The 25,412-nt window shown below is 40.0% G+C and overlaps 2 protein-coding genes across 3 annotated transcripts in view; one reads left to right on the forward strand and one right to left on the reverse strand.

Annotated features, from left to right (window-relative positions):
- GPI (glucose-6-phosphate isomerase) overlaps positions 1 to 8,048 on the reverse strand; it is a 40,279-nt gene extending 32,231 nt beyond the window's left edge. The window contains exons 1-2 of the mRNA XM_072043958.1: positions 7,936 to 8,048; positions 7,673 to 7,734 (exon numbers count right to left, since the gene is read on the reverse strand). The gene's annotated coding sequence lies outside the window, so the exon portion shown is untranslated. The remainder of the gene's footprint in view (positions 1 to 7,672; positions 7,735 to 7,935) is intronic.
- Positions 8,049 to 8,110: 62 nt separating this feature from the next.
- The window catches only part of GARRE1 (granule associated Rac and RHOG effector 1), a 53,569-nt gene continuing 36,267 nt past the window's right edge, over positions 8,111 to 25,412 (forward strand). The window contains exon 1 of one of the 2 annotated variants that reach the window (XM_027466947.3): positions 8,111 to 8,259. The gene's annotated coding sequence lies outside the window, so the exon portion shown is untranslated. The remainder of the gene's footprint in view (positions 8,260 to 25,412) is intronic. The other variant, XM_027466946.3, reaches the window with a different exon arrangement.

Genomic DNA, 25,412 nt, shown 5'->3' on the forward strand with positions numbered 1-25,412 from the left:
CATGCTATATTTTAATGGTGTCTGAGCTGGACAAAAACTGATTACAGCTAACGTTAGTGAAATACAAAATATTATAGGCTTATCATTCCGATATCCTTATTTCATATCAAGACAGCATGTATTTACCTTACTTAGAGAAAGCTAAGCCTAAGCTACTTTGTTGTGATAAATTCACGACAGGTTCCCCCACTAATTAGTTTTATTTCCTATATGGCTGTGCAGTACAATCTCTTTTCTTTTCCTTTAAATCTAAACTGAGTATCTGTCAACTACATCACCATGCAGTATTCTCTGTATCCTATTATTTCCTACTTGTCTTCCAACTCCTGGAATTAAAAAGGTCCTTGAGACCTTTGTGTTGACAGTCAATACCAGTATCAAAGTCTAGTTTTGAAAGATCTATATAATAGCAGTTCCCCACTCTCACTCCTGGAATTCCAGAAGAAAATTAACATATGCAAAATCCAACAACAGAAAACAACTGATATATAGTATGTGCATGGCCTACACATCATTTTACTACTCTGCTATCTTTCAATAACCATTGTTTTGAAGTTCTGTGCCTAAAAGTATATGAAGTATATGTATTTGGGTTATAGTATCTTGATTTGTCAGTGTGAAATTCACAAAAAGTGCACCTGTAGGTACTGTTTATCTGCTGCTTTGAAATATTCAGCAGTGCTCACAAGGCTGAAATGTTTCTTCCCCTCAAACCTCAGCAGGCAGTTGCTGCCACAGGACTGTTGTCTCATGGTGCCTCATGCCGACGCATATGACTTAAACAAGAGTTGCATATGTGCAGTTCCTGTGAGACTGAGGTTTTGTTTCCTGCCTCTTAGACCAGCAACAACTGTGATCTGATAGTCTAGCTTTTTAGCTGGTATGCTAGCTTTACATGGCAACTTTTTACACCATCTTTTACAGTACTGCAATTGATGAGATGTCATGCAAAGAGCAGAGAACCACAGCTACCAATTTCAAAACAATACACACAATTTATACTAATGACAGATGAATCAGGACCTTTGGATCCAAATCACAGGAGAGAGGTTTGTACATGCCTCGACCTAGAAGTTGAGATAGGGGATGCAGAGAGCACCTTTAAATAGACAACTCAGACATAAAGGGCATCGATCTGCCTTAGATGATGAAGATCTTTGAAGATGATGAAGGATCTTTGAAGATGATGAAGGATCTAAAAGTACTGAAGGATGCCAGAGAAATAACTTCTGGTAGCCCTTAAACTTCAAGCATATGAATACCCAAACAAGATGTTTCTTGGCTGTGAAAAAGACAGCAGTAGAGTGAACCATAAACACTGCGAGACCTGCTCCTGGGTGCCTGGCATGTGTCCAGCAGCGCAGGATATTTGCATCTAATAACATAGCCAGCTGTGCGCCCTTTTGGCTAAGAAAGTTTAGAAAACAAACATAAGTAAAAAACCACTGGGCGCTGTATTGCTAGCTTCATCTTAGTGATAAGCAGAGTGAACTCCTCAAGCCTGATGTCAAGTTTACCAAGGAGAACCAGATCCAGGTGGTGGACCACAATGAAAACAAACCAAATACACTCTTGGCTGCTGTTACAGAGAAAGTGTGAAAGCGCTAGAAGCTGACTAAATAAATCAAGAACCTGAAACCTGCCGCGGAGGTCAGCTACACTGGCTTTCCTGTTGGAGCCAGAGGAAAGTGGTACTGAGCCAACCAGGCATTGCTAACTCACTGGCCCCGTGGAACGCAGACAAGACTGGGTTGCCAAGTTTTAGTAAATAAGTCCCGCTCTACTCTGTCAACATCTTCTCAAGCACAGGACAGACAGGTGGCCAAAGACTACCTCATAGGTATCTCACGTTTCATGATGTCACCAGGAAACCTGGACTGCTCTGGACAGGACACCTAAAAGAGGCTCTGTATTGAGGGGTTTATCAATAATCATTTACAAAGAAAGCTTTGATAGTCTCGTATTTCATTGCTCCTGAGAAATGCCGTCCTTTAAGTGGATTACCTACAGCACAATCCCACGCAGGGCCTTTGGGTATTTCTGCCATTAATGAAGAAACTCTAGAGAAAAGACTAATCAATTCAAGTGTCGTGCCTGCATCAGAACACAGCTTTTATCAACTACAAGTTTCCCTGTGTTAGCAAGTAATTTAGCAAAGTTTCGACCATGAGATACTGGTTTGCAAGTTCCTCTGTTATTTTTCTGTTCAACCTACTTTCATAATTCCATGTTCTACATTACGAAATAACTCCTTATTTGGCAGTTTTCCACAACACAACGTAATCTGTATAGGCAAAAGGTGGCAGCAGTACCACTAAGGCAGTTGAAATTAAGTTGCCTTTGTTACAGTACCCTGACAGACATTAAGGCAATGTGCTAACTAAAGCTTTCAGTCCCCTCTGCTGCAGGAACTACCATATGGAAATTCTTCAATACTACCATTTAGGCTTCCTTCCAGACCACTTCAAACATTTATAAATATTTATAAACATATATAAAACATTTTGTGTATTTATATAAAAATAATTTTAAATAAATCATCCAAGATTCACCATTCATCTGGTAATATGTTTCATATAGACCATTAAAATAAGAATTATATCCAATATAAAACACTTTCTAAAAAAGTCAAGTTCTGTTATCCGAGACATACATAACACCTTACTAAAATCAGTTACACAAGGTCAAGAAAAGAAAACATAATTTTGCAGCTAGTCACTGATTTCAAACATTTAATAGAAGGGATTCTATTTTTCTATACCTGTTTATAAATGTTGCTCCAGAATTCATTCTAAATTTTGTTTTACTCCTTTTAAATCGTGCTTAGACTCAATTACATTAGGAACCCTAAATACCCTATTAATAAATTGGGCCAGTCACACACAATTACATTTTATTCCTGCTCACAATCTTACCATAGAATATACTTGGATGACAAATTAATTTCTTGGTAAAAAAGACAGTCTAATTCTCATCACACATTTAGACCATATCTGTTTTCTAACAGTCTTCTAAGATCTAGTATTATGAAATGTTGTCAACAACAGTTCTTTGTACCTCACAGTCTCTCAGCGTCTCCATACTTGTGGAATACTTTGCAAAGTTCTGAGCCAACTGCTAACGGCTAATTAATTCATAATCATTTGATACTCATCAGAATAAATTTATTTAAAATACAAAACTTCTACGGTATTTAGATGGTCATGCAAACTATTTTACCACAGCTGGTTGAGAAGTACATTTTTGTGGTTTTGCAAGCTGACTCCTTTTTGTGAAAGTTTTCAAGAAAACAAGCAAAATGAGATCCCAGACATCTGAATCATCAGACTTCAAAAAAATTATACATGTTTAAGTAGTTGACTTCCTGAAGCAAAAATGTGAAATGCCAATGACTATTTTGTGCACGTAGTTGGGAGTGCTCCATTCCTGTACCCATCTAGCTTATTGCAACAGACAAAGAATTTATCTCAGGGTCTCGTCCTCCATTTCAGCACAACTGGAAGACAGTTTTTTTTAAGCAGAACAGCAACTTAAAAACAAACACATCTTCTCCTTCATCTCAGGATTAGGGACAGTGACCTTAAAAATATCTGAAATTCTTCCAGTGCCTGTAAACAAAAAGGGACTGCTGGCCCTCATGATCATGTGTCACTTAAAAACATTCTTATTTGTTGGCTACTTTTTGGAAAGGTTATTTGCTGTCAATCAAGTGACAAGTTCTGCTTATAATAATGGTGATGACATCAGACCTGCAGAAGAGAAGATTAGTATGGGGTGTCTAAATATATAAACTAGAAGGTCATGGGATATGTCCAACGTCAATTGAAGTCAATGGCTTCCATTCAGTTCAATCAGAACTAGACTGATACATGTAAAATAAGAGATTCTTTTGTATATATATTTATTTTCCCTGTAGCCAGTGTCATTGGCTTGCAGCCTAGGATTTTTTAAGGTGACCTGGATCTTTTATTTATCTGAGAAGAAAAGGCGATTGTCCCTATTTTTATTTTTAGGTAGCCATATATAGTCAGTCATGTTCACTCTTTCCAAAGTGGGACTTGCCCTGTGGAAGTAACAGGCAAGAATTTTTCCAGACAACAGCCTGGGGGCTCTAACCACAGATTCCTTTTGCCATTTGGTAGTGTTTACAAAGAAGCTGGGCAAGAGGCCAATTCTCATTTTAAGCCTCAGGTTGGACACAATGGTTGGTCAATGTACTGAGGAGTATAAAGCATAGGTCAGCAGCTTTCCTGTTAGGCAGCAAATAACTAAATTTCATTTGTCTGAAATAGGATTTTAGTTGTCCAGGGCTGCAGGACAAAAGGACTGTTCTCACCCTGACAGCTGGAATGGATGATTTGTGAAATGTATTTTTAGAAGTCTTATTTGCCTACGTGTATGCCTGCATTGTCAAACACTCAGACAGCAAGAGCAAGTCAGGCTCTGAGCTGTGAGAACTGTAACATACTGTACAAACTGTATAATATATTTAGGTCTAAAAGTGCATTTTCATTACTTCTCATCCTCCAATTGCAAATATACAGTCCAAATATTGATGCAACACCATTGCTGTTCTTCCTATATTTTGATGTACAATCACAACTTTCACAGTAGTTAGTAACCACAAAGGGAAAATCACTGTTGACACAATAGAACATTAGTGATCAAGCCTGCTTTCCAAAATCACCCTGGTTTTCCCCACATTTCCTTTTCCTATACATATCTCTATCTGATTAACAGAAACAACAATCCCTTGTAAATTAGCTTCTACCCTTAACAAGACAACCCACTCCTGAGGGATTCTATTACTAACATTCATCCTCCTAATCTTATCCCACACCTTGCTGATACGCATATCCTTATTAACATTTGCACACTGGCTATTGTGCCAGTGTTGCTTTTTTTCTGAGCTAATGATTTCTTCCTCTACGGCCCCTGAGATCAGGTTGCACTCATAATACATTTCAAAGCTGGTTTCCTCTCTCACCAAATAGCATTGTTACGTTTTTTGTTTATGCAGTGCACCGGTTTCCTTCCCTTCCTATTCAATGGAGGTCTTGGAAAGCACATATTTTGTATATACATATATAACATTGATAGGAAAATCACAAATATAATTGAATACATCTATTGTGTGCAGATCTACATAGGACTTTACTAAATAGTTAATCATACTATCATCTTTCAAAACAATTAGAATTCACAGAATCAAAAATTAGAATATTCAGTATAAATATAGCATAGCAGGCATTTAGGAAAACAAATTAATCATCATGTCACACTATGTATTTCTTAGTCCTTAGGAGTTTCCTCTTTCTTTTGCATTGGTTATGTACTTCTACTGAATTGAATGTTTTCATACTCTATTCATATGAAGAAGTGTGAACTTTGTATTTATTTCTCAGTCTGTCTTAAATTCCTACCATCTGGTTAAGAAATATTAGCTTTAAGGCTAGGATTCTTATCAGTCTTCTGTGCATTTATGCTCTTAATCTATAAACTTCATCTGTAATAGTTTTCAAATGAAATGTCTGACCTTTAAAGATGGTTAAGTGTTAAAAGTTGCTAAATACCATTGTAAAAAAAAAAAAAAGATAATAACATGTAAATAAATCCTGTGAATTAAAATAAAAAATATGCTTATTAAAAATTGTTTCGACACCACTGACAAAATCAAATTCTGTGCAGAGCCACTGAATACAATTAATTCACTAGGGTAACAAAATACAGAGCAGATTTGGACACCCACTGCTGGTATAAAAGAACATTTGAGCATTGTATTGAACCGTAAGGTCTGCAGAATAAATTTCTGCTTGTGAATACAGTATGTTTTCGTCAGCAGAGCTTGTGTAGTTTGGGGATCTGTTTGTCAAACTGTATCTACAGCACTACTTAGTAAAAAGGACTGGTGGATAGGCATCACTGAGCACAGTATTTTTATTCCAATATTTGGAATATTTTGTATTCCATCGCTTGCCAGCTATTCATCAGGGCAGGACTGTTGTGATCCTGTGAGCACCGTATTACAATCTTCACATGACCAAAAACTGCAAGGTACGTGGCTTCGATATCAGAAGGGAAAGAAAATTCCCAGAACAGTTTATAGGTGGGAAACATCAATAGCTCAACAGGGATTACAGATTTCTTTTTGGACACGCCTGGACTGGATGAGCAAGAAAAGTCAAGAACGAGTGGTAATGTTTGCCTCAATAACTCCTGCTGGTTTTCTTTTTCCTACAAGAGTCTCCAAGGCTGCTCTGTTTTGGCTACGTGGCGCAACCTCAGTGCAAGAGCAACACTTGAGCTCCTGGAGAGCTGCTTGCAGCTAAAAGGCTCCAGAATGGCCACTCTGTTTCTCAATGATAGAAAATACAGGTATACCTAAAAACATGTGTGCTTGTCTGTGTCTCTCCCTTCTTTCTTTTAATAAACAAAACAAAACCAAAAAACAGGAGGTATTTTTGGTCTTTCTTTGGATTATTTTAAGATGCAGCCACAGATTCTGGCCTGGGAGGAAGGAAAATACATTGCAGTATTTTTTCTCTTTCCCTTCCTTTTCAGTTATTAATACTTTGTTCCAGTCAAAAACTTGTTCAAACCCCACCTGAGTCTTTATCTCTTTTTTTTTTTCAAATCAATGTTCACTTACCATTTAGCTAGTTAAAAGCGGAAAAAGGTACCTTTTCCAGCCCCTTATTGCACTCTCAGAATAAAAAGAATGCTCCAGCACCCGTCTCTGTTGAAGGAGCCAACAATATGACAGCCTTCTGTTGCCTTGCTTGCTTTCCAAGTATTTCCCAGGTATCTCTTAATTTGAGGACTAAATTTACCAGGAAGAGACAAGCTTAGTAGACATGCAAGAATCAGAAAAGTTCGGGGGCAACACATTGATGAGAAGCCCAGTCTGCCAGTAACCATCTGTTACAGAGAAGGAAACAAAGCCACAGATTGCTCCTAGGCAGCTTCCCACAGACACTGTTTGAGGACTATTCCTAGCTTGTGGCTAGAAGGTGTCCAATAAATTGTCAATTTTACTTCTTGCCACAGAGTTTTCTGATTAGCAGCACAAAAAATGAAAGAAGTTATTTATTTTCACTTTATCAGTATCATATTCTAATGTTTTGTTGCTTTTTTTTTTTGACATAGAGATCAGAGGCTCAGTCGTGTAAACAAAGTTTTTGCTTCTTTATATTCCAAGAACTTTTAACTATTTTCTCACTATTACATATGACCTTATTTTCTAACTTCTACCAACTATTTCTGTATGTTATTAACTTATTGTTCCATTTCAAATGTAAGGTTCTAAATAAACCTTAGAAATAAACAATAACTACCTTCTTCTAAGAACAACAGGATTAACAGGATTTTTCTTTGGAAATAGGATTTGAAAATACATTGAATTGCACAGCAAACCTTTTCTGTATACAGTCTTCATTAAGAGTGAGGAATAATAATAAACTGGTTCAAATTCACACAGCAAAGCCATCACGTACCAGGCCTGTTTTGGCTGGGGCAATTTGTAAGGCTGGCAGCACCATGATAATTATGCCCAAGGGGACTAATTCCAGATAACTTTGTGAGCATTTTACCCAATCCCCAAATAAAGGTTTAACAGTGGTGAACCCCATAGTTTCCCTGGCTAGTGACTTTAGACAGAAGAGGAATACAGTACTTTGCAGGTGCTGCTGGCGATCTCTGTCACCGATCATTCCCTCATGGAAGGACGCGCTGCACCTGACCATGAAACGACAGGACGGGAAACCTCGTTACTTGAGGTTAATATAAAATATGGACTGATTTTTATTATTTCCCCTCGCCCCTCGTCCTCCGCTCTGAAATAACGGCCTGCTCGTCCCTCACCCTCCCCATTTACACCCCAACAGCCGGGGCCGGGTCCCCTCACACGACAGGAGGCAGCCGGGGCCTGCCCCACACCTCGGGGGAGCTCGGGGTGCGTGTGCTCGTGTGGAAGGACCGAGGGCGAGCTCCTCAGCATCGCCCTGCCGGGACAAGGCCCCAGCCCCGCACCTCCCCGCTCACCCCTCCTCAGCTCCCTGAGGCGCCGCGCCCCCCCCCCTCAGCCCTCAGCCGCCCGCCCCGCTCCCGCCTTCCCCTTCCCGCTGTCAGTCGCGGCTCCGCCCGCCCCCGGCCGGTCCCTGCCCGCCTCCTTCCCTCCCCCGGCGGCCGGCGGAGGAGCCGCCGTTTCCGGAGTACACAGAGCGGCGCTGGCCGGGCGGCGGCGGCGGCTGTCGCGGGCAGGTGAGTGAGCGAGCGCCGCCGCCATGCCCCCGCTCCCCGCCGCCCTGCCTCAGCCCGCCCGCGGCTCCGCAGCCCGCGGGGCCCTGGCGGTGCGAGGCACCGGGCTGGCGTGGCCGGCGGTACCGCCGCTCTCCTCGGCTCTCCCGGGTGCCGAGGCGGGCAGCGGGCGCTCTGGGGCCGGGAGGAGCCCCCCGGCGGCTCGGCGGGAGGGCGGCGGTGCCCCGAGGCGCGGCCCGGGGGCTGTCGCCGCGCACCCTCGGCAGCGCCGGCCCGGCCCGGCTGTGGCGGCGGGGGTAGGCTCGGCACGGCTCGGCACGGGGCGGTGGCGAGGCTGCGGCCGCGTCCCCTTCTCCCCTTCCCTCCGCCGTGACCCGAGTGCGGGCAGCCCGGCCGGGCCTGCTCCTTGCGGGCGTTGCTGCGCCCCTTGGTGGCGAGCTGTGGCCGCCCGCCGCTCCCTCCGGCCTGCTCCGGCCCCGCGGCGAGCGACGGAGACCCCGCGGCGGGGACCTCGCCTCAGGGCGGCGCGGCTCTGCCCGGCCGCCTCCCGCCTCAGGGCCCGGCCGGGCTCCGTGGGCAGCCCCCGGGAGGTGCCCCCACAGGAGCCTGGCGCTGGGCTCCCCAAGCCCCCGGCCCGCAGCGGTGTCTCTGTGCTGCCGCCCGCTCTTGGCTTTCACCTGACGCCTGCTTCCAGCGCTATTCAGTGTTATTTTTAGTCCCTCGTGTCCATACTGCGGGCTGAGGAGGGAAACTCTCGTTTTGGGGTGTAGCTGGAAACTTAGCTGATATACCTTTGCTTTGCCCTGCTGGAGACAGGGCCTGCGAGGTTTTATCCCTGAGTGACGAGGAGCAGGTATAAATTGTCAGGTGGAGGTATGTTACCTCAGTAATTTGAAAGATTTTGAGAGACCTCTTCTGATTTTGTTTCAGGTGGAATTGCAAGCCTAGTTACAGGTACGAGTCAGCCATTATTATTAGTTCTCCAGAGGAACAGATGTCTGGGTGTCATGGTGAAGAGGGCGGCGTACATCAGCCCTCTGTAGTGGCAATAAGTGCCCGGCTCCTCACAGCCGGTCAGCCTGGGGCTTCAGAGGCACGTGTAGCTGGCAGGAGGTGCGGGTTTGGTTCCCAAAATGGCACTGAGCCTTGTAACAGCCAGCGTGGCTGTTGGATAATCTCAAATCCAGAGGCCAGGGAAAAGGTCAGCACTGGTTTTAAGGCTGTTGTTGCTTGTATGCTCAGCCTGACACCATCTTGGGGTGCTGTTGAGGTGCTGTTGCTGCTTTCCGTGGGTGACAGATGACTGAAGCTCCTGCAATCCGCTCCCCTTCCCTCATCTCTCTGAGGTATGTGGCATGTGTCGTGGAGCTCCCAGCCGCATGAAGGTTTCGGTATGCAGCTCATGGGGTCAGGAGCGCTGGCCGATCGTGGCGTGCACTCAGGTGCTATTTGTGTATCTTGTACATCAACATGATTTTGCACTTGGCTGGAGCCTTTTCCTAGGCAGTGTTTCTATAGAAGACCCTTATTCTGGAGACAATTGCTATTCTTCGAAATCTAGAACTTGCACAAGGTTTTTGCTTCTTTTTCTTTCTCTCGTAGAAGGAAGGCCTTTCTCTTTTAACTATTAAAGTCGTGAAGAAGGTGTGTTTTGGGTCAACATAGGCATTTTTGCTGCTTCATGTCACCTTTGAGGTGTGAGGAACTGGGCTGGAAGCAACGCGGAGCTGCTCCTTCATGTGCGTCTTGTGGTGTTGCTTCTTAGGTCAGCGTAAGGCATAAATCCTTCTGTTAGCGTTTTTCATTCTGAATCAGGAGTTACTCAGAGGTGTTAGGAAACTAGAAATACTGCATACGGGGAATATTTTTGAGACAAAAGTCTCTTCTGAGACTCTGAAATGTGGTTAACAATTGATCCTTCATATAAAACAGAATGAAAATAATCTTCTGAAAATCTTTAAAAGAATAGTCTGAGTTTCTTCCACCTCTTAGGTACACTTGTATTTGATCACTTGAATCTTTTTTGCTGTGTTTTTTCCTTCTGCCTCCAAACTGAGAGCACATTTCCCCCCACTTCTTCCCACAATGTATTATTTTTCATGACCTCCTCTTCCCCTGCATACAAATGACTGCCAGGCTTTCTTTGCAGGAAAACAACTGTATTTTTACTGTCCTGTGAAGTATAAGTAAGCTTCTTTTTATATCCTATATTGAGTGTAGTTTTAAGTGCTGCTGCTTGCCTCTTATTACTCAAAACAGGGTTGTGTGAAGAGAAATTGTGCTGCTGCTTTTGTTTATATAGTAGTGCTGTAATAGGAAAAGACTTGTTCTTGGTACAGTGAATGCTGGTACACCAGAGATCCTGCTAATGATAGTGATTAATAGGTGCTGCTCAAAATAGCTATCACTGTTGATATGACTAATTGTACCGTATGAAAAGAACTCCTTTATTCCCACTAATCTCAAGGTGTTTCTAGAGTTCTAGAGAAATGCCTGATCTGTGCAGGCGAATAAATGCCCAGTGAAATGCAGAACTTAAAGTGAAGTGTGGCAATTCTTCAACAGCTTGCTGCTGTGCTGACAAAACACTTGGGGCTGAAAATGAAGAATATCTTCTTGTGGTTACTGTAGGTAGATAGAATATTATTACTGGAATTGGATGCTAGCCAGAGCAACACCCTACATGTTATGAACAATGCCAGGGTATTGTTTGTAGCTATAGAAAGGGTTTTATATCATACATGAAAGATGACATTTCCAGCAGCATGGGTAACCTCATCACAAAAACAGTGTGCTGAGGCTGGTTCACAGGGCAGCTGATTCTGCGAGGCTCGACAAAATCTACATTATAATCGCACCAGTCCTCCTAGAGCTTGGTGATATGTCTCAATTAGTGTTTTTTGACCTTCATTGGCCTTTGGGTAACAACAATTTATTAGTAACATGCTGTAGGCAATCTTGTGCTCTCCAGGCAAAATTGTATTCTGGGACATTTAGATTTTGTACATCTTGTGGCTGAAAGCAACTCTGGAAGCTTATTTGGGGACCACAGATCTAAACCACAGAAGGTACTGTCTCTCGGTATCTGCAGAATCTGAAGCCTGGTAGGATGAAAAAATGTTTTGAAAGCTAAGTGGAATTTGTTAAAGATGTGTTCCAAACTCACTGAGATGCTAGTATTAATGTTTTGTCGTGCCTTTTTGACTTTGTGTGGGTTTCTTGTCTTCTGTTGTTGGTGTACATAAAGGATAATTTTATAGTAGGGAGGGATTTAGTCCCTTCTGCCCCCAAAGAAGCTATTAGGTTTCTTTTTCATATTAAGTTGTGGGAGAGTGGAGCAAGAGGCATTAATATTACTAATACTACTTTGCACTTTAATTGCTGAATTTGTCTGATATGATCCCAGTGTTCTGGTGTTCTGTGAATGTATCGTTTTGGTCAAATCCTTGAATTTTGCCAAAAACACAACATTGGTGAGATGTTTCACTAATGTTACAAGACAAGAATTATTTTGGGAACTTTGGTGGTCTTGAAATACCAATCATGCCTTAGTCAGCTGTAATTAGTGAGGATTAGTATATTGTTTTCTTAAAAATAAATGTAGGGAGCTTACTCTGCATGGTTCTATTAAGCTCATCAACTTTGCACGAGGCAAACCGACTTCCAGCAACCTGAGTTAGAGCAGCCTTAGAGTACGAGGGGAAGAGCAGGTGTGAGGGGAAACAGCAGAGCAGAGATTCTAGAAATGCAGGTTTAGCTTAGAAGAATGAAAAAGGGCTGAAAAGGGGAACGTGAGGTATTCCAGGTGGTGCTGAGGGAATGTTGGGGTGGCTGTGAGTAAAGATCAGTAGGGTGTGCATGAGGTGGGAGTATCTGGGGCTGGTGGAGCGTGTTCGGGAGTTTTTAGCAAGTCAGACATTCTGTCTGTGGTATTGCCTGCTGTTGGTGGTCCATTGGCTTCAGGCTAATGATAACATACAAGAGCTTATTGGCGCAAGCACCTATTACAAATTTTATTAAAACAATGAAAGTTTTAAGCGGGGTATTCCAGGCCTTTTCTTTGAAGAACCATTTTCACAAAGGAAATAAATACTCTCCCTTTGAAGGAAAGCCATTATAAGAGAACATGATAACACCAGTAAATATTTTTTGTACTTCTAAAATATAAAACAGCTTCTTGCTGTAAAGTAGCTGCCCCCCGTTTTTTAAATTAAAAGTTATCTTGTGTGTTTTCACTGGTAGGCTTACATCAGAGAAAGTAATTCCTTAGGAAACATCTTTAAAATGCCTCCTTAAATTGTGACTACTTTCCAATTATGGTTTTCAGTAAAATTCTCTCCTTGGGATGACTGAACATATTTTCTGTTTTAGGCTAGCTCTCTTTTCATTGTCTTGCAAGATTGCTGTATTCCTTCTTTGTGGTCTTGTGTTTCTTGCTTTTCTATTAGTTTTCTGCTTTCTCAAGTGGTTAGGCTTTTTTAGTAAATATGACTTTTTAATGTTCTATCTGGTTGTCTTTCAGTGGGGTACTTGTCAGAAGTTAATGTTTATTGGTAGGCATTTCTGTACAATAGCATTGCAAAAGACAGATTATTTGGAAAATTTCAACAGGAAAATTCCTCTACTACCCCATCAGCCACCTCATCGCAGGCTTTTGTTCTTTCCTGACTTATGCGTTGGCTAGGAAGTTAGAGGGGAACATGTTAACTGATTGTTTAATAACAGTATTGAAGGTGTGATTCCTGTTTAGTTGTGCACTCAAAGCTGACATTTAAATGGAGTCGTCTGATTACAGAAAATTCCTCATAGGCTTCTGTGCGACATATGCTGGTGCAATCTGGGGATGGAACAAAAGTCCTGAACGTCAACAATTTCTGAATGTTAGGGGAAGTTTGTTTCCCTTGTTAGAAATAATATTTACCTTTGACCCTTTAATGCTTTATTCTGACATGCTTTTGGGGACTTTTGAAAGCACCGTATGGAGCGTGTTGTAGAGGAGAGTGTGGGAGAAGAGCAGAAAGGTGGGAATGTTACGGACCCCTTGTTTCACCAAAGCCATCCCTAGTGTGTGATTGATGCTTTTGTTACTATGGGAGAGTAATCTAGCAATGAAATTTATCTTTAATTCTTTCAGAACTAACTGGTTTTAGTTTCTCAAGTAGATGACCTCACTGTGATAACTTGGTGTGTTTGCAAGTTTCTGGATAGTATTAGGAATTCCTCAGAATTTACTGGGGTGAAATTACACCCTTTCAAGCATGTCTGCGTGCTCTGTTTGATACCAAGATGTTTGAAGCAATGTTCTAGGTATATTCCCTGTTTATGAAAGTTGAACTTCCTGCTCTTCTGTAAAGATTATAGAACTTGGCTGATTATGCTTTAGAAGAACAATTTGAGTTCAAGCACAAGAGCTTCCCTAGAGAAAGATAAAGCACCTGAACGTCTACAGCTTACATTCCAGAAAAATCTGGAGATCTTTTTAAGTGTTTCTTCCAAAGAGTGTAAGTACAAGGTAATATTTTAAAATGTTCCTTAAAAATACTTGAAGCTTTTAATCTCATCCTGAAGATGCTAGAAATTCTTCTTCTGTAGCCTAGCCATATTACAGAAATGCTGAAAAACAATGGAAGCTGTAGTGACCAGGAGGGACAGACACAAAAACAACTCCTGTTGTTGTCAAAAGACTTTCATTGTCTCTGCACCCTCAAAACTCGTGAAGAAGCCTGAAGATCACGGGGGAAATATTACCATGGGTAAATGCAATTCTGTGCCAAAAGAATCAAGGAATGTGATCTTTCTGTTAAGTATTTCAAAATTTTTCTCAGAATGCTATTTGCAAGTCTTGCACCAGATGGTATTTTGTAGAAGGAGGAAGAATACAAGGAGGAAGAGACTATAGAACTGGAAGAATTAAATTTTTAGGTAGTCTGTATTTTTCTGCATGCATCTCATCAGGTAACTTCAACGTGGAATGGTTTCATCACCTCCAAAAGTTCAGATGAAACTATGTATGTCACATGAACATAAAAACAAATTCAGCTTTTTGTCTTTTGCTGAAAGCACTTGTGATTAATTAAAAAAAAAAAAAAAACAAAACAGTAAGGATTTTGAGACAGGAATATATTGATTTATTTATTTGGAGCAAAGCACAGCTGTATTTATTGCCTATTGTTGAGTGGTCTGCAGTTCTTTGTCCAAGCAGGAGTTAAGGCCAGATAGTATAGAACAGCGTTAACTAAACCTGTGCAAATATGTTGTACAGAATCCAACTTCATCAGTGCATGTTTCACAGCTCTGGAAAAACTGTATTTAGCCTCTTACTAAGGATATAGTTAGGTATTTATATTCATTTGGCTGAACGACACAGTTTGCAAATATTTGCATAACAAGGTAATAAGTTCTACGCTTTTTCCAACATGAAATGACCATTTACAAGCAGATGATGTAGCGGAGACCTTTAACGTGGTGCCAAAAATAGATCTAAAGCTAAATACGTGTGTGTCATTTAGAAAAGCTAAAAACTTTTAATTAATTTGATTAAGACTAAACAATTAAGAAAATGTATAGTGATAAGAATTTTTCTTTCCTGAGCCCAGTTCTGAGCAGTGCAAATGAAATGATCAAGCCTGCCAGGTTGCCGCTGTTGTTGGCAGGAAAGTAGAGGTTTGCGTAGATACTCGTACATTCTTCACCTACAGAGAGCAAACTGACGTACTTTGCTAACTCACAGTGGAATACAAATAAACTGTGCTGGGCAGCAACTGGTATAGATACACAAGTTATGATACAAGCCAAGTTAAAATTTTGGTAGTATAATAACCTGTACTTCTGTTTAACTACTTTTGAAGACAAGCTGCTGAAGTTTTTATATAGAAAAGCAGGGCTACATTAGCTAAAAATAAAATTTCCTGAAATAATGCAAGTAAAAGCAGACTTTTATTTCTATGGCTTCTTTTTCTTAAGAGACTTCCATGCTAATAAAAATTGCATGAGGTGCTGGGACGAAATGCCAGTTATTAGGACAAAATGCTGGAAAAAGAACACACATACCATTATTGGGAATGTGCTTGGTTCTGTATTAAACTGTAGAAAGATTCCTTGCCCAGAGAGCTTCCAATTTTTGTGTATGTCTTGTGTTGCTTTCCGGAAGAGAAAATGAAACCTTTTCTCATTAGCAGTCCCATTAAATCTCATAATAAACCTTTTTTCTCTAAATGTTGCAACAAGCTACAGGACAGATTGTGATGTCAAATTCAGCACTTTGACCTCACTTCAAGACCAAAGAGGAATGAATGTCGTAAAGTTTGAGACAAGTTATTGCAAAATAAGCTAAGCGGTTATCAGACTTGATATAAAATTGCAATTATTTGACCATGAATTTAATGTGGGTTTGTTGAAGTTCTTCTTAGCAAGTGCTTTGTGCAGTTATCAACTCTAATTTAAAATACATTTATCTTTCATATAATATTTGGTCTTAAGACTGAGGTCATGGGACAGAATGTGAGGTAGTTTGGCAGTCTTCAGTCAAGTGCACTTCTTGGTTTATCCACGTGGAAACGTGGTGCAGCTGATCTGTGCTATTTTGAAATTAATCCGATGCTTGCTTTTGTGGTTAGAAAAGATTCTGCTCTGGTAAAGAGAAATCTATTGCTCTGCAGATGTTGCTCGATGTGAGATCTCTTGAAAACCACTAATGATACACGTTTTGTTTTTATATAGGAATGTTACATTTTTGTGGTGATGGATTGGTATGATAGAATAAATCCGTAGTTGACGCACAAGATTAAGTGAGATGTTTTGGGGAAAAGTGCATTTTCTTCCTTTGAAGACACATCAGGAAGCATCTTTTCTTTTTCCATTTTAGTTTCTGGAACAGTTAAGTTATTGTGATGTTTGATTAGAATTGTCTGATAGTCAGGCAAATGAAAACAAACTGATTTGCCCCTTAATTGTGTTTCCCCTGAACGTGTGCTGAAAGACTTGAGCATCTCTTCTACTCTTACCTTCTCTTGCCTTCTTTCACCGTATTGCAGTGACCCTGGTTTTAGTTGAGGGCTGCAGCGATCTCTTCTGAATCAGTTGCTGTCTTTAAAGCATCAGGAGATGTTCTTATCACTGAATCTCTAACGCTTTTTAGGTTGGTGCTGATCAGATGTCAGAGTTACTACATTAAAACCTTTCATGGTGTCTTTGATTCCGAATGCTTTTCAGAAGAGCATGCTTTAACCAGACATGCCCTTGGACTGAACACTTGGTGTGTGGATGGGCAGGCTTGCACGCACCAGAGTTCAGGGTTGAATAGCTACTCTGGTTATAAAGTACGATGTAGTAAGTTTAAATGGTTCTTAAACACCTGTACGGAGATTATTACCTATCCAATGCATTGATTTTTTTTTGACAACTTAGAGTGTTTTTGAACTAAATTTCTCAAGTCAGTTTCTAAGGGAGTGTATGTAATTAGCTGTTGGTCTATCTAGGATTGCCTGTCCTTACTCTCTTATTTATTTTGTGTTTTAAAGTGTGTTTCCCCATCCTTTGCACTTTGCAGGATTACTGATAGAAAATGTCTGCCTAGACTGCCTTCCCTTGTGTTTCACATCTTTTGCTCCATGTTCCTCCTGAAAGGTCTTAGTGTCCCTCAATTTTTTGTGCTTTATGACATTTATATACGCTTACTGATAATATGACTGATAAAATTTTACTTCACATTAAGTTGTGTTTTTTTTTCTGAGATACTTAACAATTCTTACTGACAATTTCTTAAGCTTGCAGTTCAGCTCTTCTCTGTCTGATGTAGTGTGTTGCTTCCTGAAGCAGAAGAAAATGATGTATTTCATTTAGTCACTTTCTGCTTAAAACTTGAATTTGTCTTTTGTTCCAGAATTTTTAGCACAGATGAAGCCGTTTCTTTTTCAAAACATTTTTGTTGCTTCAGGGAAGGAATACATTCTCTTCTTTGCATATGCTATTTGATGTATTCTGTTCAGGAGCACAAGTTGTTTGTCTCTACTGTGTTGGTTGTTTTTCATTGCACATTAAATTGTATATCAGGAAAAGCAAGGTAAGTGTAGTTTAAGAAATATTCTTCACTATCTAATTGTGGTCCCTTCTCTTTTAACTTAAGATTTTGTAAGTGATACAGTCCTCAGCATGACAAGCAGAGACAGGAAGGTATGCTGTATTTTGATCCACTTATACAGTATATTGAAGAGTAACACATGTGAATGTGGGGCATCGTGTGTGCTTTACCTTCCTTTGTTAAACGTGTTTCTCTAAAAGGAATCCTAAGTGAGCGAAGTTAAACTGGCAGGATTTGCAACAGTGGACTTAGAGTGAATATTGTGCAACTAGGTATGTGTGAATACTGGTTATAATGCTTGGTGAAAAAACCTGGTTGTGCCTTAAAGCACTGTTTACTTAGTGAACTTCCTATCCCCTGCGTAGCTGTCTCTAAAGGTTTGTGTTGTTAGGGAGTGGCATTTTTTTCTTTTCCTTTTGCATCACACCGTTGACTTAAGACCTGTAATTCACTGCCTTCGTTTACCTTACACTGTCATAGGCAAATCTCATTCTGCCCCAAAGACAGCGTTCTGAGAATGTCTTGCCCAAAATAGGGACAGAAGTCTACATAAGTGGAGTCTATACGTTTCAATTTCAGAGGCAAAGAAATGCCAGCAGAATAATCTGAAAGATGAAAAACAGTCGATGGAAGCATTTTCTGTTCCAGACAGAGAACAATATGTTGGCTGTAAGGGGAGATACAAATGCATTTTGTAAGTGGCTGTGCTGTTTGAAATTATGGTATGCATATAAGAACTCAAGCAGCAGAATGCCTTGCTAATAGCATTTGAGACGCCATAAATAGTTGAAGCTAATTTTGATCATCGTATTCATACACTGTAAAGAAGACCATCAGTTTCACTGCTGAGCCTGCAATCATCTCATTTTCTAATGCCACTGAACCCAGTCACTATACTTTTTCTCCTGGTGATTTTTTCATTTTGTAGTTATTTTTCCCGTTTTCTACTTTAATTCCCATTGAAAATGCTCCTGTTTGTATGCATTGCCCAGTGAGGATTGGAATGCTAGCTGAAGGAGGCAGAGAGAAGTCTGCCGTGTTGAAAATGTGAAAGATTCCTGTTGTTCTTAACTCGGTTTGGCTTAAACTCCCCTGCTGCACAGAAATACGAGTAGTAGTTGAAGGTAAAAATGCCTTGATGTATAAAATATTACTTTGAAGCTAGTCCCAGTTCTGACTTCAGTGTAGAGTATTCCTAATAAAATAGTTGATAAAGGCAAAAAGTGGTACAGCCCGCCCCAGCCACGTAATGTTACGGGACACTATGAAGAAAGGTCATTTTCCTTATTTTTAAAATGGAAATTTCGAGAAAATGATTTTTGGAAATTGTTTTTTAGTAAAAGAGCACATAGCTGGTATGTGCCTATTACATGATGTATTGTTAGGTGTAAGCAGGATGTATTTGTTGTGAATAAGAACTTGTGAATAAAAGGAAATATTAATACCTTGATGAGCAGTACGAATACCTTTCTAATACTGTGTTTTTTAAATCTTCACGTAGGAAAAAGAAATTAAAAATAGGACCAATGCTGTTGACTTTTGAGCAAAAATAAGATTTTTAGTGTTTAAAATTGACAGGTAACTACAGCCTTTGTAATACAGTAGACAGGGAAAAGCAGTTTCTTAGGAAAAGATGGAAAAAAATCCATCTAGTATGCCTGCATTTGTTTATCATAGTGTTCTCTGGGAGATTGCTACAGATACATGTTGTAAGCTTATGCAGAATACAGAATTGTAATTGCCTGATAGAATAACTCTAGAAATAGAGCAAGATCCTTTCAGAGAGCCTTGGAAGGAAGGCATATTGGTAGCAGTAGTAACACAGTTTTGTTTTGTTTTTCTCCATATGATGCTTTGGAGACAGGAATGGATAGAAATCCTTCCCACAGAAATGTGTTAGCTGTTCTGTTTGATTGTGAGGAGCAATTTACACTTTCTTCTACCGTCAGTAACTCTGGAGCAGGCTATACACAAGTTCGTTTTTCTGTCAGTTTGCAAAAAGGGGAAAAATGTGGAAGATATATTATCTGTAAATGGAGAACATAGTTAAGTAAAATAGAGAAAACATAAGCCTTATTTAGTTGTTAGCTCTACCAGCTTCTTTCCAAACAACTAATTGTTCCATGGGGGACTATTACTGTGCTGTTTATCTTAAAGCAGATATAAGGTGAACTTTTTACCCAAGTAATAATTCCACTCGTCTTCTCCTGGGACATCTGTGGAAGGAGTCATTATTTTTATTTTTATCTCTTAACTCTGTTGCAGGTTAGACAGAAGGGAGAGGTCCTTTAGCAATGGAAGAACTTGGGCAGAAGTGACTACTCTACCAGACCATGTTTGCCTTTTTTCTTCTACCGAAAGCCCATCTCCCTGTGTTAGGAAAGCAAAAGTTAAATATTTAAACATGTTAAACAAAAAATGTATTTAGGGGCAGGGAAAAGAAAGCAGGGTATGTACAAGACTAGATTTAGGAACTGTAAGAATTGCATGGGTTGTAGTTGGAAATAATTTCCCATTTTTCACAGAATGGACACCATCTAAGTATTCAAGAATTCATTGGTTTTTAGCTACCAAATTAAATTTGTTGAGGAAAAGTTGGAAGGGAAATACTTTAATGAACTGTTTGGCCCAGTCTCGATTACTGAATAATAGAGGAATGCTTACCTTTTGGAATAGGCAGAAGTTGTTTTTTTCACGGGCTTACTTGGTCTTTGCTTAGCCTGTTGGCTCTGCTTTTTAACAGTTTTTCTGCATTTTGCGGAAATATAAATACAACGCTTTGTAAAAGATCTGCAGTGCCTCAAAGCAACCTTCTTCAGGGCTTAGAGCTGATCTAAGAGCATCTTGGTATACATTTCTGAGAGCAAGATAAAGGACATCTGTGTCCCGTGCTTCCTGAAAGCACCACGATGAGTTTGCATGGTGTGGGGAGATGGGAACTGCCATGGTGCATAATGTTGATGATGGACTAGTAATGGGATGATGAGTGGTGTCCAAAGTCAGCCTGGCTGAGCTGTATGTAGCTACTGTGTCAATGTTCCACTGTGGTTGGAAGAACTTGAAAATAAAGAATATGTCTTAGATGAGATCCGTGTTGAAATACAAAATCCCTGGCTGTTATTCCTGAGCGGTGTTGATTGCAGCGCGGTGTCTAGCTGCTTGCAGGAAGGTGGGTTTCAAGCAGGCTGCAGGCTCACCTGGTGGGGAAGCTCTCTGTGCACTGAATCAGATGTGAATCAAACATTTTCACAACACAGTTTGTGGTAGGTGGCATGCTTTATGACAAAGAATACTCTTACGTGACAAAAACCACCTATGCTATGTTCATGAAAGTTTAAGAAAGGTGGGGGTAGAAACACTTAAGAAAAAGTAAAGACTTTCTTAATAGTAGACTCAATGAGTATTTTGGAATTATTTCTGTAATTCTTATTACTGAAAGCAGAGACTGCAGGGAAACCATTTATAAAATATTTACATCTGACAAGCAAATTATATTAGTTCTTTAATTTTGTATTTTATGGAGACCACAGTAATAAAACATTTAATGAATTTAAGATTTTGAAACAGTTATTTGGATTGTTGGGTAGTCATAGTGTGATACTCTTTTTCCATTTGAATAACAGTATCCTTTTTGAAAACATACTGGCAAATAGTTTCCTAGTGGTATGATGAATTTTTGTGGCCATCATTCATTGACAAGAGAATTTCAGTGAGTTTTTTTTTTTTTTTTTTTTTTTTTTTTTTTTTTTTTGTTTGAGAGGTTTTTAACCCTCATTTTAGGATGGGGGAGAGAGGATAAGCTTTCCATCACTGAACCTTAAGACTCAGTGAAATTACTGTCAGAAATATCTTCTTAAAACATTGTTTTTTGCGAAGGGAAGGGCAGTCTTGACTTGTAACATCGTCAACATAAATGAGAATTTCTTTATTTTTAGTACAGATAGTATTGTTGTTTTTCTCCAGTTGCCACCTAGGAATGAATTTCACTTTGGGCTGCTTGGATTGTGCTGCTCCTGTTGACGTGCTAACTTCATGGTATAAACTGATAAGTTTATTGATGAGATGACTGACTGGAAAACAATAAATATAAAATATTTAAGTCAGTTTAAAAGTCTAGCTCTGCTGCCCTAAGAGATTCTTGCACTTGTTTTTCTCTAGTCTAATTTATGTTCACTTATCTGCTTTTATTCTTAATTGCTAGAGGCTGTCCTCGCACTTGCACAGTTCAGTTTCTGTGGAACTACCAATAAATTCAAATGATGCCCTGCTGAGAATAGGATGGAGGCTGAAGGAGGAGTGGGAGAGAGAAAGTAGAACATACTAATGGCATTTATTAGAACTGCCTGTGCAGACTAATGCAAAATAAACTGTATTTATTGTAAAACATGCTGATAGAATATATAAATTTAACAAAGCTTGTTGTGCTTCATGTCTTAGTCCAAAGATTGTTCCTTCTTTCCTAATTTTGCTTATGTAGCCAAGTTGTCTGAACAACTGATTATGTCCAAAATATAATTCAGAAAAAAAAATTTTGAGCTTCTAATGACAATTTGTTTGCTCTTATAATTCTAGGCTGACTAATCTTCTAATTAAACAAAGGAAAATGATACCAATATAGTTAGTCTTGTTTTGAAAGGCTATCTGTTAGCTTTCTGTAAGCATTATCAATATTTTGCTATGTGGTTCGTTGGAATTTACCATTTCTTTTTTTCTTCCACTTTGTGGAAGAAAAATCACTCTTGCCTAGTGACCAAAGCTGGCCTTCTCTGCGGAGTAAGCACAGCCAACTGAGCAGTGATAGGCATTCCCGCTGCTTTCTGAGATGTGTTTTCTAGGACTGAAACAGATTATTTTGGGGTAGGTGGAAGAGCGTTAGCACGTGGCCGATGAAAATGCAGACACGTATTTGTAACTGTGCAGCTCTGTTGAGGGCCTGACCTTGTCAGACTGCAACCTCCGGACTTGGGATGCTTCCTGGCAACTTTTTTTTGGCACTTTGGAGACAAAAATATTTTTCCATTCTTCAGGGAGTTGTTCTGTATCAAAGTGCTTCTGTAGGAGAATTTGTACATGGCGGGATGTTTCACCCTAGCAACTGTTAAATTAAATATTGATAAAAGTATGGAAGGGAGTTATGAATAGTGCTAACTAATTAGAAGTACAAATTTAGACCCTAATCATTGTGGTCTGGATAGACATTTGATCCAGTAGGCTCTTCTGATTTTAATATATTTTGTGTAGGAACTGTTGAAGAATCAATGGTAAACTCTTACATTTTGTTGTTGTCCAAAAATAAAAATAAAATAAAATTGCAGGTTTAAGCAAAATTCATCTAATAAGTAGATGGTGTTAGATGAGAAAACTTCCTTTCTAATAAAACCCTGCAGTTTTTAAGACTTAGCGCCTGCAAATATTCTCTAAGTCGCTGTAATTGCTGTAAGTTTATGCTTCACTTTGCAGACTGCTCTGAAATGCATTTCTGTTGTATTTTAAGGTCTTTATCTAAACCTTCCAACAAATAAAGCTGTTTCATTGCACTGCAGTACTGGCAGTGGCATTGAAAACTTCTTTTTCAGAGGAGACTCTTAAACCTATAATACAAAAATACTGTGTGTTTCTAATTCTAATGCCCTTAAAAATGATGTAAAATTGTCCTGACCAGAAGCATATGGTTGTAGGTTCTGACGTAGTCTGTGCGCTATCATGGCTATAGGAAACAGTCTGCAACGCAGAGGATATTTAATTTAAAAAATTGGGATAAGGGTCGGGAATTGTATGCTAGAAATAGAAAATAAGATTAGAGGTTATGTTTCAGGCATGGAGCCGTCTCTGGGGGGGGGGAGCAGAACAAGGTTACTTCAAGGTTTGGAGCCTGCTTGGGGGGTGGGGAGAAGGCAGGAAATCCAGCAGGGCTAAAAAGGGTGCCTGGGGGAGTTGTTGTAATAGATTACGTAAAACTTGCCACGTATCTCCTGGGTGCTTGGTGCTGTGCATGGTGACTTTCTCCTTACCATCACTTGATCCTGCTCCATCAGGCACGGGCAGCTCGTGGTGCCACTGGGGTGGCTCTGCCTGGGCCTTCTGCACGCCCTCTGCACAAACAGCCCCAGTGGCGAAGAGATTGCTTTTTCTAAACGTAATACTTGGGAAATGTGTTTGAAAGGGGTTTGGCTGGAGCAGTAATAGATGCACCAGCTCATATTGAAACACTGCTTGAATGTGTTTGGCATCTTTGCCATGTGTTATGGCTGGCAGAGCGTGGCTGTGTCGCAATTTCTGCAGCAGAAAGCCCTTTGCCAACGTAAGCTACTGGGGAGGAGCGTTAGTTGGCTAAACTCATCTAAATTTGTGAGCCTAGTTTCGCGTTTGATCATTATTTTTAAATATAGTTGGCGCAGCAGTAGATAGGTGAAATTTTCAATGTTTCTTTCCAGTCTTCATTTGTGAACAACAATCAGCTTTGTTAGTGAATATTGAAATCCAGCGGTAGATGTGCTTGGTTAGTGAGGTTAGGATCTTCCACTGCTGTGTGAGGGGGGGTTTGCTGCACCAGTGGTACTAGGAGCTTCAGAGGGAACAGGACACATCAGTTTTCAGAAGGATCTAATAAAGTTGAAGTGTTCAGGTTTGCTTATGGATGTTGCTCTGGTTTCTAGTCAATAGATCACATTCATTTGTTTTATGGGTTAAAACATTACACATACTTTTCTTCCAAGATGTATTACACCAGCATAAATCTCCCATTGTACCCTCTGCCGGGAGAGATTTCTTGCACAACTCAGTGCAGAAATTTTGGCACATAGTAACCCGGTGACAAATTATGCAGATGGATGGGAGCTTAGCTGTTTGTGTAAAACTGTCAGTACTTCTACTTCCAGGACATGCTAAGCTGGTCCGACGGTGCTTTATATGTTGTAAATTAGGTCAGATAATTATTTAACAATTGATAACTTAATTTGGAGGGTTGTTTGGGGAGTAATTTTAACCCAAGAACAATGGATTTTTTTTTTTTTAAAGAGAAAATGGCATTGCATCAAATCACAGCAGAATGTATCTGAACGTCAGTGTGTCTGTTGTATGCCTTTCCCTGCCATACCCTTGATGTAGTAGCTTAAAGCTGGAAGCAGGCAGAGCTGCGTGTGCTGCTGAGACGTGCCGGTGGAATTCCATGTATGCGTTTGTTAGCAAATTGCTGTTGTGTTAAGTTATTTATATTCTTTAGTAGCATCTACACTAAGTTTAGAAAGTGAGATTTATTTTCCAAATGTGTAAATTTATTTCTGTTGATAGAAATAAATAAACCTCATTGTTGAGCGTAAACTGTTTTAAAGAAGCAGAACAGTAGTTTGCTAAAATATTAACTTTTGTTTTGTTTTTAATACAAAGAAAGTAGATGTAATCAAGGTAGTCTTCCTGGGAACGTAAATGCAAAACCCAAACATCTAAGTGCCTAAGAAACCAGAAATTTCTCACAGCTTTATCAGTATAAGGAGGAGATGGAGACCTAAGACTACACTAACAGTCCTCAGCCTTCAGTCCACAGCTTTTCGATTTTTAATTTGACCTGTGGCCTGTTTTGACATTTACCTTGTGTGTATAAAAGGCAACAAATTATTCCATGAACTGAAATGGAAAGCAGGATTACTGAAGCAGCTAATAGATGGCACTAGATGCTGCAGTCTGAAAAGATTTAATCGGTTGCCATTGTAATAAACATGGGGTGGTACCTGCTGGAACCACAGGCTTGCTTAAGAAGGGCAGGAGGAGAATCCTTTTGTCGCTGGTGCTTCTGTTTGAACCAGTGTTAAGAAGACTTGCAGAAGATTGAGCAATTCAGGGAACGTTTTTTTAAGTTGTCTGCTGTAAAGCAGGCAGAACTAGCTAAGTGCTAAGACAAGATGTAGCTGTATTTTTCCCGTTTGGTTTCTATTAGAGATTTAGAAACTGGAGGGTGCTCCTGCAGTTCATCTTGTAACTAATTGTGTTTTGACCCCAACTATGCAGGATGAGTTAGTGCTATTTTAAGTCTCATCTATTTTTAATTAAGACTTATAAATTCTGGTCTTAATGAGAAGGA

This window comes from Anas platyrhynchos, chromosome 12 (assembly GCF_047663525.1).
Source record: "Anas platyrhynchos isolate ZD024472 breed Pekin duck chromosome 12, IASCAAS_PekinDuck_T2T, whole genome shotgun sequence".
In the NCBI taxonomy this organism is placed as follows: domain Eukaryota; kingdom Metazoa; phylum Chordata; class Aves; order Anseriformes; family Anatidae; genus Anas; species Anas platyrhynchos.